This window comes from Nicotiana sylvestris, chromosome 3 (genome assembly GCF_000393655.2).
Source record: "Nicotiana sylvestris chromosome 3, ASM39365v2, whole genome shotgun sequence".
Taxonomy (NCBI): Eukaryota; Viridiplantae; Streptophyta; class Magnoliopsida; order Solanales; family Solanaceae; genus Nicotiana; species Nicotiana sylvestris.
In genome coordinates this window covers 149,864,569-149,877,079 of record NC_091059.1, presented here as the reverse complement: position 1 = coordinate 149,877,079, position 12,511 = coordinate 149,864,569, and the positions used below count along the sequence as shown (strand labels likewise).

At 41.4% G+C, this 12,511-nt stretch overlaps 1 non-coding gene across 1 annotated transcript; it reads right to left on the bottom strand.

Moving 5' to 3' along the window:
• Positions 1–6,259: 6,259 nt before the first annotated feature.
• On the bottom strand, positions 6,260–6,365 carry LOC138888825 (small nucleolar RNA R71). The gene has a single exon (XR_011406404.1). It is a non-coding gene; the product is annotated as a small nucleolar RNA R71 (small nucleolar RNA).
• Positions 6,366–12,511: the final 6,146 nt, after the last annotated feature.

Here is a 12,511-nt window from a genome sequence, read left to right as displayed (position 1 = left end):
AACGCCAAAAAGCTATCTAGTTAACTCTGGAGACCTGCTAGAAGGCTGATCAGCACTCGCTATCATGACTCGAGACTCCTGGATCTGCACACAAGGTGCAGGGAATAATATGAGTACGCCAACTCAGTAAGTAATAAAAGTAAAGGCAGCTGAGCAGTATGAAAACACGTAAACCACGTCATAACGCTACAGCAAAACAGTATAAGTCTAGAACAACACAGTAAAGCAGTAAGACTCGTAAAAACAACTCAGTTCAGTAAAACCTTTTAAAACATCTTTCAATAGTTTCAAACGAGTGATGAAAACAGTGAGTAAAAGAATAGAAACGTAAACAGCCCCTCGGGCAAAACATGTACCACAACCGCCCCTCGAGCAAAATGCCAACAGAACCAGCCCCGGGCTACCTCACAATCACTCGTAATTAGCCCCTCGGGCAATAACATGAAACAATAATAGCCCCTCGGGTAATATCACATCTCACATTGGGTACCCGCGCTCACTAGGGGTGTTCAGACTCTAGAGGGGCTCCTACAACCCAAGCGCTATCATAAGCCATCTCGTGGCATAAAAAATCAGGGCCTCAGCCTCTCATATATCACAATTAGAATACATGTTGCGGCGCGCAGCCCGATCCCATGATATCCTCATAATACAGGTCTGTGGTCTCACTCAATCAAAAATCTCACAAGCCCCTCGGGCAACAGTAAAACATGATGCTCAGCCCAAAATATCATTTAGAAATATCAAAACAGAGTAAATAAGGCTGAGTTATGAAAATAGTTGAATATAGCATGACTGAGTACAAATATAAAGTCAAAACAATGAGGAATAGTAGTAAAGAGTCCAAAATAGTTGGCACGAGGCCCAAATATGGTATTCCACCCAAAACATGGTAATAATTTCCAAAATACAATGATATCAAACGAAGTTTAATCAAATACACGACTTAACAGTTGTACGTGACGGACCAAGTCACAATCCCCAATGGTGCATGACCCCACACTAGTCATCTAGCATGTGCGTCACCTCAAAGTAGCACAACGATGCGAAATCCGAGGTTTCATACCCTGGGGACAACATTTACAATCATTACTTATCTTAATCCGGTCCAAACTCTAGCTCGCGATGACTTTGCCTCTCGACTCGGCCTCTGGATACTCCAAATCTAGCCAAAAATATTACCTTACCATTAATACATGCTAACGGAACAAAGCCCAAGTGAAAATAACCAATTTACATCAAAAATTCCGAAATTAGCCAAACCCGACTCCCGAGCCCACGTCTCAGATTCTGATAAAAATCACAAAACTGGAATCCTTGCACTCTTACGAGTTCATACATACCAAATACATCAAAATCCAACCAAAAACGATCCATCGAATCCTTAAATCAAAGTCTCCAATTTCAAGCCCTAACCCCCTAATTTTAGGCTTTAGATTTCTCAAATTTTATGTCTAATTAGCTAGAAATCATCCTAGAATCGTGTATTGAGTTCAAAAATGTTACCTCCAAGTGTTTCCCTTCGATTCCCTCTTCAATCCTTCTCAAAAAGCTTCAAAATCGCCCAACAATGGTGGAAGATAGACCAAAAATCGCGAAAATGGCTATTTAAACATTCTGCCCAGGTGAGATTTCCTTCTTCGCGAACGCGGTCAAAGCCTCGTGTTCGCGAAGCACAAAAATCCATTGACCACTTGTTCCTACTTCGCGAACGCGACATACTCCATGCAAATGCGATGCTTTCACCCTCCAAGCCTTCGCGAACATGACTGAACCTACGCGAACGCGAAGCTCAAAATCCTGGGGACCCAGCTGCTCCAACTACTCTATGCGAACACGAGACCTACTTCGCATTTGCAATGCACACTCTGCCTCACCCTTTGCGAACACGGGACCGACATCGCGAATGAGAAGGTCAATTATCTTGCCTCACTCAATATCTCTTCGCGAATGCGAGGACGAGGACCCTCTCGTGAACGCGAAGAGCAAAACACTGCAATACAGAACTGAAGAAATCTGCAACTTTCAAAACAAGAATTTGATCCGTTTAACTACCCGAAACTCCCCCAGGGCCCTCGGGACCTCAACCAAAAATTCCAACACATCCCATAAAATCATTCAAACTTGTTCCAACCTTCGGAACGCCCAAAACAACATCAAAACATCAAATCATCATCAGATTCAAGCCTAAGAGATTCCAAAACTTCCAAATTCCGCTTTCGATCAAAAAGTCTATCAAACCTTGTCCGAATGACCTGAAATTTTGCACACACGTCACAAATGACACAATGGACCTACTTCAATTTTCGGAATTCCATTTCGACCTCGATATCAAAATCTGCACTACCAACCGAAAAACTCCAAAATTCTACTTTTGCCAATTCAAGCCTAAATCTACCCCGGACCTCCAAACCCCATTCCGATTGTGCTCCTAAGTCTCAAATCACCTCACGAAGCTATCTGAATTATAAAAACCAAATTTTGAGATCATTTACTCACAAGTCAACTTTCGATTAACTTTTCCAACTAAGAGACTAAGTGTCTCATTTCACTACAAAACCACTCCGAACCCAAACTTACCAACACGATGCGATGAAATACAGCTAAACAACATATAAAGAAGCAGAAATGGGGAAAACTGTTACATCTCACATTTTCGTACGTTAAAATTTCGTTTTTAGTTAACTGACGTAGACTCGGGGATGAGATCATCTTGACGTTAACATATTTATGCTATTTATAATAGGCAATAAATAGGTGTTATGAAGGTTAAAGGGGTACACGGATTAAAGAAAATAAGTTTCGTTGAAAGTGGCCAATTTGTAATAAAATACGGGTCGAGAGATAATACCCGATAATTATAAACTAGTACCATGCAAGGTACCATAAGACCACGGTAGTATAATATATAAAGTATTTTAAAAATAAATAGAATTTTAAGTAATTTATGGTAATTTTTAAATTATGCGGGTAATTGATTAATTACCGGGTAACAAAACATTATCCAGTAAACTAATAAGCGGACAAAACTTAACTAATTATGCCCAAAAGAAACGTGGTACAAGGCCACTAATTAGGAAGGATGACTCATTAATACATGTATAGGTGTCTAAGTTTAAAGAATCTTGAAGATAAGTCTTAAGTTTAAAGAATCTAAAATCCATTAAACGTTGGAACAAGACTTTAGCTTAAATCCATTCTTTGGTTCACAAAACTTTAGAAGCAGAAAATAAGTTCGTTCCAATTTCAAGGAAATCCAAGTGTAAATTTTGTTCATATTTCGCAGAAGCAGATCCGTTAAAATAATTCAAGAAATAGGTATGTTAAGGTCCTCCCTTCTTTCTTTTGGCATGGTCCAAATTATACTGAAGAAACGAGCAAACACACAGTTTTCATAAATTACTATATTTATAAAAATAGTAGGGGTATTTATATTCTTGATTCCCCATGAAAAATATTATTATCTTCTATTCATGGGTCTCAAAATAATACACAGTTGAAAAAGTTTATCCGGAAGGAATATTGAAATTATTACGTATTTTCATACATTCCACTCATTTATACATGTGCATTGATCCATGACCAAGATATCATTATATACGCGTATATGTATATGGGATATGGAAAAGGTTACGGCGTTATATATGCACCACCACCTGATCAGTTGGTATATATTGATGATTTGTCCCTAGTGGTCAAGATGATATGATGGGATGCCCTCAGTGGCTTGATGATATTATGTACACCCATACCTATGCATGGCACGACATTTATACGCACGTGCATGATATTATAAACGTTTCAGAATTTACAAAATTATTCAGATTTAAAGATGTGTTTCCTTATTCCATGTTTCATATATGTCTTTTACGTACTAATTTTCATGACTTACATACTCAGTACATTTTTCATACTGACGCCCTATTTCACGGAGCCTGCGTTTCATGTCCGCAGGTGCAGATATGCAAGCTGACGGTCCCCCTTCTTAGGATCTATGATCAGCAAGAGTTGGCGTGCTCCACTTGATCCAGAGCTGCTTTTGATTTTGGTATGATAAGTTTGTATATATATATATATATATATGAGGTGGATCAGTCCCGTCTTTGTACAGCTATGTTTCTATTAGAGGTCTGTAGACAGTATGTCTAGTTGGGTTCTATGTGGCCTTGTCGGCTTTTAGTTTTGGATGTATAGTTGTTTATAGTAGCCTTGCCGGCTCGCCCCCTGTATCCTACATGTATACGCATATGCCTTGTTGGAAAGTGATAGTAGGCTATATAGACGCTATTTACACTCTAAATTAACCATACTTTATTATTTTTTTAAATGCAAAATGATAACAAAATACTCTAATTAGTGTTCTTTTGCTTTGCAGGGACTAATCCAAGTTAGGAAGAGACTATAGAGTATTTTGGAGTCAATAATGTGGATATAAGTCCAATCAAGAAGAACCCAAATGAAAATAAGCAAGAAAAAGGCAAATGATGGCGGGACAAGAGGCTACCCCGACCACGGTCGATCGCGGCTGGAACATGGTAGGCCAAACGAGTAAGGCAAAACTGATGCATTTCACCGCGGTCACGCCATGTTCTTCCACGACCACAGTCGACGTTGGAATTGCCCAGAAATTTAGGGACTTAAGTGTAAATCGGGGGAAACTTATCCTAACCATATATAAACGCAACAATCTCACCCAAGCAAAGTTTAAGCTTGTTTTTACACTGAATTGGAGACAAATACAAGTGTGAGAAGATCAAGACACCATTAGAGTTTTTCAATCTTCTTCTTGTTATCATTAATTGCGAATTATGAATAATTCTATGTTTTTATCTTGCTTTGCTATGAGTAGCTAATTATTTACTCTATGGGTTTTGATGGAACCTATTGAAGGATGAACTTCCTGTTGTGTTAATATAGTTTGCCCACTTTAATCTCTATTTGTTCAACTACGTTTTTGTTGTAGTTAATTGATAGGATCCTTAATTAGTTGTGCCTATTTAATATGTATTGATTGGGAGAGAGTCATATTTAGATAGTTGTTGAACAACACCACTCACAAAGCATATGAGGAATCAATAACCGAGGGTTTAAATGTGGGATTAGGGATAACGAAACCTTGGGTGCGTTCTAAGTGAGTTGTAATAAAAGCCAGCTAACGTAACTCAGGAGAGTGCGTCTAGTAAATTGTCGTAATTACTCGGGAGAGATTTACCATAGTAAGAGTGCTCATGATCGATAGAGACGATTAGGAAATTCTATGTGAAATATAACAGGAATGGATTCCATCAATAGCGGAAATCACAACCTTAGATCTTTCTCTTATTTGTTTACAGCTCAGTCATAGTTAGCTTTTAGTTTACTCAACTTCATTCGGTTATAGTTAGTAGAAATATCACCAATTGTTATTCAAAATATCTGGGAAGTTGATTACGGAGAATTCAGTGAGTCTAACAAAAGTAATTGGTAGGTTAATTCCATATGGATTAGACTCTGGGATAAATACTCGGATTATATTTGCAACGACCCATATCCTTTTTATAAGGCATAGTTGGGCATGATCAAATTTTGGCACCGTTGTCGGGGAACTAACGGTGTTATCAATTATAGTTGAAAGAAATACAAAAATTCTTAGTGTAGTTAGTTTTCTTTATTTCCAATCTATACATTGTAATTTTAACATTTGTTAACTTGGTTGTACAGGTGCATGCCTAGAAACTCATCAAGAACTGGTGAAGTATTTGAAGCATTATCAGACCCCGAAAAAGTTTTCAAGGCATTGAATTGGAAAACCGGAAAAACAAACAACAACAATCAACTGAACAACTTGAACCAGACATGGGGGATCGCAAGGTAGACCCGGCTGTGCCAGTAGTGGTGCCTCTTGTGCCAGAGGCTGCTCTATATGACTGGGCGCAACCCACATCAGAGAAATTGGCCACAACGATATTAGTCCCGCAGATACAAGCCGAATCTTTTCATATCACAAACAACATGCTGCACTTGTTGCAAAATAAGGGACTTTTTTCGGGGTCATACATTGAAGATCCTCAACAGCACTTGAAGAATTTCCTGTCAATCTGCAAAAGTCAAAGGCAGCCCAACGTAACTCAGGAAGGAATAATGTTGTTGTTGTTTCCATTCTCAGTGACAGGAGCTGCCCAGACTTGGCTAAATTCCCTCCCCATTAATTCCATCACGACTTGGGAAGAGTTAGTCAAGCAATTTGTGAATACGTTTCATCCACCCAACAATACTACTCAGCAAATTGATGAAATTTTGAGCTTCAAACAGAAACCAATGGAAACACTGCAAGAAACATGGGAACGATTCAAAGGGATGTTGGTTATATGTCCACATCACGGTATTCCAGATTAGATGTTGGGGCAGCGGTTTTACATGGGTCTGACAGATAGCGTGAAGGCTAATGTTGATGCTTCAGTTGGTGGAGAATTCTTAAGCAAAACATAGAGAGAAATCCAGAGCCTGCTTGACAAGATGGCACAGAATTTGGGGTGGACAACCAGGAATGCACCTATCACTCCAGTAGTTCACTCAGTGCCCTTAGATCCATCCAGTACTCTTGCTGAAAATATGGACACCTTAATGACACAGATGAGTATACTCACCAAAAAGGTGGAAGAGTCCAGGCAGAAGCAACAGGTGCATATTGTAGATACAACCAATGGGGGCTTATGCACATCTTGCATTAGTCAGCCAATTGGTAGCCAATCGAACGCAGAAAGTGATCATCATCATTACCCTGAGGACATGAATTATGTGTCTAATTATGAGGGCCACAGACAGGGTAGTCAGAATTGGGGGCAACAGAATTAGCCATTCAGGCCAGTCCAGCCATAGCACAACAATAGAAATTTGGGAGCCATGCGATCTCACAATAATGTGGCACCCTACCAAAGGCCATAGGATACGACAATCAAAATCAGCAGTAGGGTTATCATCCTCCTCAGCAGCAACATGGTAGGAGACAGAAAGATGGGCTTGCTAGCCTCGAGGCAATGATGCAGCAGTTATTAGGTCAAATACGAAAATGAGTGAAAGAGTAGATGCACGTGAGTTAGCTATAAAGAATATTGAAGTGCAAATAGGACAGATCTCGACGTCTTTGAATAATCGTCCTCATGGGACATTTCCTGTAGACACTCAGGTAAATCCAAAAGATCAAGGCCCGAAGCAACTGATGGTAGTGAGTCTACGTAATGGTAGAGACTTAGACTTGGAGCAAGAGAGGGCTCGAGAAAGCAGACAGGCTGAGACACTTGTACCAGTGCCCATTGAGCTAGATGATAAAATGAAACTAACAGAGGTGATAGTACAGCCTGCCCAGGAAGAAACCAACACATAGATTAAGGCTAAAAAAGAAGCTGAAACAGCCCAGGAACCGGTAGTTGAGGTGGTGTCTGACAAAGAGACTACCCAAATCATTGGGAAGAAGAGTCCTCTAGCACCATTCCCACAGAGGCTGGCCAAATACCAGAAAGAGGAATAATACAAGAAATTCTTGGAGATGTTGAAATAAATCCAGGTATATATTCCATTGATTGATGCTTTGAAGGAGATGCCTGGTTACGCAAAAATGATAAAGGACTTGATGTCCCGAAAATTCAACTTCCAAGATTTGGCCACAATGACTCTAAATCAAACCTGCAGTGTTGTGGTGACTAGATCAGTGGCTGACAAGTTGTCTGATCCAGGGAGTTTCATAATTCGCTGCACCATTGGTAACTTTGCCTTTTTCAAGGCACTTTGTGATTTGGGGGCAAGCATAAATATTATACCTCTGGCGATCTATAAGAGGTTGGGGATTGGAAGAGCTAGACCCACGTCTATTTTGTTGCAGCTGACTGACAGAACTGTAAAAAGACCCTCAGGTATTTTGGATGACGTGTTAGTATAGGTAGGGAAATTTGTGTTCCCTGTAGATTTTGTGATTCTGGACTGTAGAGTGGATGGAGAAATTCCTATAATTTTAGCAAGGTCGTTCTTGGCCACAGGGTGAGCCCTCATTGATTGTGAAACTGGGGAGCTCAAGATGAGGTTGAACGATGAGGAGATAACATTCAACGTGTAGATTTCTATAAGGCGACCAAGTGAATTCGCCAATTATTCTCTTATTGATGTCGTGGATGTAATTGTGGAAGAAGATGATGATACATTGACTATTGAGGATCCTATTGTTGTATGTCTTGTGAATTTAGATGAGGTGAATGGGGAAAAATTGGCAGAATGGGTGCTGGCTCTAGAGGGCAAAGGGTTTTGGGAGAGAACACTTGAATTCGAGCCCCTGCACTTATAAAATAGAGAAAATCCTCCAGCCAAGCCATTCATAGAAGAACTACCAAAGCTGGAGTTGAAGCCACTGCCCGCCCATCTCAGGTATGCGTTCCTAGGACCTAAATCCACATTACCTGTTATTATCTCATCTAGTTTGTTAGATGTACAGGTACAACGGCTTTTGCAGGTACTCCAGGAGTGCAAGACTGTCATTGGGTAGACCATGGCAGACATTAAGGGGATCAGCCCGGCATATTGTATGCATATAATTCTGCTGGAAGAGGGGCACAAACCTTCCAGGGAGCACCAAAGAAGGCTGAACCCCAACATGAAGGAAGTGGTGAAGAAGGAGATGATTAAGTGGTTGGATGCGGGAATCCTTTTCCCCATCTCAGACAGCAACTGGGTTAGCCCGGTGCAATGTGTTCCTATGAAGGATGGTATGACGGTGGTAAAAAATGATAACAATGAGCCGATCTCTACAAGAACCGTTACAGGCTGGAGAATTTGTATGGACTATAGGAAATTAAATCTGGCCACCCGGAAAGACCACTTCCCACTTCCCTTCATTGATCAGATGCTTGACAGACTGGCAGGGAGGTCCCACTTTTGTTTTCTGGATGGGTACTCAGGGTACAACCAAATCTCCATTGCACCAGAGGACAGAGAGAAGACCTCTTTCACATGTCCATATGGAATTTTATGCCTTCCGAAGGATGCCTTTTGGCCTATGCAATGCACCCGCCACATTCCAAAAGTGCATGATGGCTATATTCATTGACATGGTTGAAGAGATGTATCAAGACTAACTTTGTACTTAATTGGGAAAAGTGTCATTTTATGGTACCAAAGGGTATAGTCTTGGGACACAGGGTATCAAGCAAGGGAATCGAGGTGGATTGTGCTAAAGTTGATGCGATAGCAAAGCGGCCACCCCCCGCATCAGTCAAGGCAATCAGGAGCTTCCTCGGGTATGCCGGTTTTTAGCGGAGATTCATCAAAGACTTCTCAAAAATTGCCAACCCTCTTTGTAAGTTGTTAGAAATAGATCACTCTTTCATGTTTTCTGATGATTGCAGGGTAGCATTCGAGGAGTTGAAAAAGAGGCTAGTCACATCACCCATCATTGTTGCCCCCGACTGAAAGCAACCATTTGAAATCATGTGTGACACCAGTGACTATGCAGTGGGGGCAGTGCTAGGACAGAGGAAAGACAAAATAATGCACCCAATTTACTACGCCAATAGAATGTTGAGTAGAGCCCAGCTGAACTACACTGTGACTGAAAAGAAGATGCCGACTGTGGTGTTCGCATTCGACAAGTTCAGATCATACCTGATTGGCTCTAAGGTAATTGTATATACTGATCATGCTGCTTTCAGGTAATTGATTGAAAAGAAGGAGTCCAAACCATGCCTGATTCATTGGGTGTTGCTGCTGCAAGAGTTTGACTAGGAGATTCGTGACCGTAAGGGCACAGAAAACCAAGTTGTTGATCATCTATCGTGACTTGATGGAGCTGAAAACTCAGTTGAGGTAGAGGATATTCTGGAAACCTTTCCAGATAAGTAGCTACTCGCCACAAGCCTTGAGGAAGTGCCATGGTATGCAGACTTTGCAAATTACCTGGCAAGTGGTATAGTTCCCTGTGACCTCTCCTCTGTGCAAAAGAAAAAGTTTTATCGTGACTGCCGCATGTATTACTAGGATGCACCTTATCTATTTAGAATATGTGTTGACAATATGATCCGGAGGTGTGTCCCCGAGATAGAACAATCTTCTATTTTGCAGGCATGTCATACATCGGCATATAGTGGATATTTTGGAGGAGTCAGGACAGCAGCAAAAATTCTAGAAGCTGGGTTCTACTGGCCAATAGTGTTTAAGGATACACATCAATGGGTGAAGGGCTGTGATGAATGTCAGCAAACTGGGAACATTTCCCGTCGCCATGAGATGCCCATGAACCCAATTCAAGAGTTTGAAGCATTCGATGTATGGGGGATAGACTTTATGGGCCCCTTTGTCAGCTCCTTTGGCAATAAATACATACTTGTTGTTGTAGATTACATGTCCAAATAGGTGGAAGCTGCAGCATTACCCACCAATGATCCAAGAGTGGTGGTGGGGTTTTTGAAGAAGAATATATTCACCCATTTTGGGACCCTGAGAGCTATTATCAGTGACAGAGGCACTCATTTCCGCAATCGAGCCTTCGAGAAATTGCTAGCAAAGTACGATGTGCACCACAAGGTGGCAAACCCATATCACCCTCAGACCAGTGGACATGTCGAAGTGTCGAATAGAGAGATAAAGAGTGTGATAACCAAGACTGTGAACGCCACAAGAACTAATTGGGCAAAAAAGCTAGATGATGCACTCTGGGCCTACAGAACCGCTTTCAAAACACCAATTGGTATGTCACCATACAAGTTGGTGTTCGGGAAGGCCTGTCACTTGCCAATGGAACTAGAACATAGAGCTTGGTGGGCAATGAAATAGCTAAATCTGGACATTGAGGCTGCGGGAAATAATAGAGTCACAGAATTGCATGAGCTAGACGAGTTCCAATTTCTTGCTTTCGAGAGCACGAGGTTATACAAGAAGAGAATGAACAAGTTGCATGACAAGAATGTTGTTGAGCAAAATTTCAATCCCGGAGACATGGTGTTGCTTTATAACTCAATATTAAGGCTATTTTTAGGTAAGCTCAAGTCACGATGGTCTAGACCATTTCAGGTGGTCGAAATGCTCCCTTCAGGTGCCATAGAGATTGCCTCAGAAAAAGATTCCCATACATTTAGAGTCAGTGGGTAAATATTGAAACCATATATGGGCATGGATGAACCCAAGGAAGTGTTAGTGATCCATCTGACCGAACCTCAGAGGTCGAGCGAGCCTTAAATGTGCTCATCCGAGTCGTGTCGCGACGTTAAATCAGGCGCTGCGTGGGAGGCAACCCATGATCTCTTTTGTTTCTTTTTCTTTTGTTTGATGTTGTACCAAATATGTAGGAAACTAACATTCTTATTGAAAAAATAAAAAATATAAAAGCTCGTGACCGTGGTGCAACCACGGTAAATGAAGAGTATTCTGCTTTTGGAGTGCTCAATCCACCGCAACCGCGGTGCAACGCGAACATACTATTCCCCCCCCCCCCCCCTCATTCATCGTGACCGCGGTGAATCGTGACATTACTGTCGCCTAGGGAAGTTTTGACTAAATTTTTTTTATTTCTTTTCTTTTCTGCTCCCCCTCCCAATAAAATTACAACCCACCCGCCCCACCCTCACTTTCCCCTCTCTCATCTCTCTCTACCAACCCTAACCACGCCTCTCTCTCTTCTTCTTCTTCTTCTTCACATGTCTTACACACTCACCCCTCTCCCACACACACCCACACACTTCCCACTCTCTCTTCCCCAACTTCCACTACTCTCACCTTCTAGAACCAGGTATTTCAAGCTTTCCGTCTCTCTTCTCTTGTATTTTTTTTTATTTTGCAAGTTTAATGCTTTAATTGTTGTAGTATTTATAGTAGATTTTTTTGGTTTTCTTTTCTTCTTTTTAGTGAGTTATGTGTATAATGTTGTATGGAAGAGTGTGGTGTTGTTATGTATAGTTAATTGTGGTGGGGTGGAGTGGTGAAGTGAGAATGGCTGATTTGGGGGGAGAGTTTATGCTTCAATGGGAGAGGTGTGTTCAATTAAAGACTATGCTCACAAGGTGTTTGTGAAATTGCCTCAATGGAGCTGTAATGGCTACTGTGACCATGGTGGTGGTGAAGTCTGAGTAACCACCCAAGGTTCACACAACTCAAACCCTCACTAATAGTAGCCTCTATTTTGTCAGGTACAATGCATCAGTCCATGAAGAGACGTACCACAGGCTCCTCAGCTAGTGGACCTGGAAGTTCATCTAGAGCTTGGGGTCAGGCTAGTGCAGAGGAGTTTGACCGCACTAGGTTTGTTTCCAAAGCAGCTCAAGATAGGTTCAATGCCAAGGCATCCAAGAAGTTGTTACCTGAAGTACACATTGACAGGCATGCCCTGTAAGCTGAATGCCCAAGTATTTTGGAAGAGTTGAGGATGTGTCAGCTGGACATCTTCTTTGATGAACCGGAAGAGGCAAATGTACATATGGTAAGGGAGTTTTACGCAAACTGCCCGGAGCATGTTAATAGGGTGGTCACAGTACGAAACACCCGGGTGAATGCGTCT